General features: G+C 43.2%; 1 protein-coding gene across 1 annotated transcript in view; it reads left to right on the top strand.

Moving 5' to 3' along the window:
* Positions 1–1,670, top strand: part of LOC117956400 (vacuolar protein sorting-associated protein 13C-like) — a 61,646-nt gene that overhangs the window by 1,501 nt on the left and 58,475 nt on the right. The window lies entirely within an intron of this gene.

Genomic DNA, 1,670 nt, shown 5'->3' with positions numbered 1-1,670 from the left:
ATGTATAATATACGTTAGAAAGATGTATATGAGCCCGCATCTGTACGACGTATTATATACGTTAGAAAGATGTATATGTGCCCGCATCTGTACAACGTATTATATACGTTAGAAAGATGTATATGTGCCCGCATCTGTACGACGTATTATATACGTTAGAAAGATGTATATGAGCCCGCATCTCTACGATGTATGGCATACGTTGGAACGATGTATATGAGCCTGCATCTTTACGATGTATGGCATACGTTGGAACGATGTATATGAGCCTGCATCTTTACGATGTATGGCATACGTTAGAACGATGTAAATATATATACGTCGTGGAAAGAGCGGCTGCACGTCGCAGAAACGTATAGTGGCGACGTTTTGGCGACGTCGTGCCAGTGAGCAAACGACCTAACTACTACATATCCCCGCCGTATTTTGATTACATCGCCAAGACGTATGTGTGCTAACTGGGCACCTTGTCCCTGTTATCATGTCCCTGTTATCATGTCACTGTTAGCATGTTACTGTTAGCATGTCACTGTTAGCGTGTCACTGTTAGCGTGTCACTGTTAGCTCACACCTTGTCACTGTTATCATGTCCCTGTTAGCATGTCACTGTTAGCGTGTCACTGTTAGCTCACACCTTGTCACTGTTCTCATGTCCCTGTTATCATGTCACTGTTAGCATGTCACTGTTAGCGTGTCACTGTTAGCTCCCACCTTGTCACTGTTGGCATGTCCCTGTTAGCATGTCCCTGTTAGCATGTCCCTGTTAGCATGTCACTGTTAGCGTGTCACTGTTAGCGTGTCACTGTTAGCTCACACCTTGTCCCTGTTATCATGTCCCTGTTTTGTCCCTGTTATCATGTCACTGTTAGCATGTCACTGTTAGCATGTCACTGTTAGCGTGTCACTGTTAGCTCACACCTTGTCACTGTTAGCATGTCCTTGTTATCATGTCACTGTTAGCATGTCACTGTTAGCATGTCACTGTTAGCATGTCACTGTTAGCTCACACCTTGTCACTGTTATCATGTCACTGTCAGCGTGTCACTGTTAGCGTGTCACTGTTAGCGTGTCACTGTTAGCGTGTCACTGTTAGCTCACACCTTGTCACTGTTAGCATGTCACTGTTAGGGTGTCACTGCTAGCATGTCACTGTTAGCTAAGGGCCATGCTCAGATTAAACGGTTTACTACATAATGTCATCCTGAAATAAGTGAAATCCATGAAATAATAAATAAATAAATAAATTAGTAATAATAATATAATAATAAAGTTTCTCATAGCAAACAATGACAGAAAACTCATGACAGCTAACAGTGAAATGCTAACAGTGACAAGGTGTGAGCTAACAGTGACATGCTAACAGTGACAGCTAACAATGAAATGCTAACAGTGACAAGGTGTGAGCTAACAGTGACATGCTAACAGTAACAACGTGTGAGCTAACAATGACATGATAACAATGACAGCTGACAGTAACATGCTAACAGTGACAAGGTGTGAGCTAACAGTGACATGCTAACAGTGACAAGCGTGTCACTCCATGTCATCGGGCAGGGACAACGATAATATCGGCCGATCTATAGGTCGGCTCCAGCGTGTAGAACTATAATATCGGCCGATCTATAGGTCGGCTCTAGCGTGTAGAACCATAATATCGGCCGATCTATCGG

The sequence above is a fragment of the Etheostoma cragini genome, chromosome 1 (genome assembly GCF_013103735.1).
Source record: "Etheostoma cragini isolate CJK2018 chromosome 1, CSU_Ecrag_1.0, whole genome shotgun sequence".
NCBI classification, from domain to species: domain Eukaryota; kingdom Metazoa; phylum Chordata; class Actinopteri; order Perciformes; family Percidae; genus Etheostoma; species Etheostoma cragini.
Note: the sequence above shows the minus strand (reverse complement) of the source record. Positions and strands in the feature narration are given on the sequence as shown.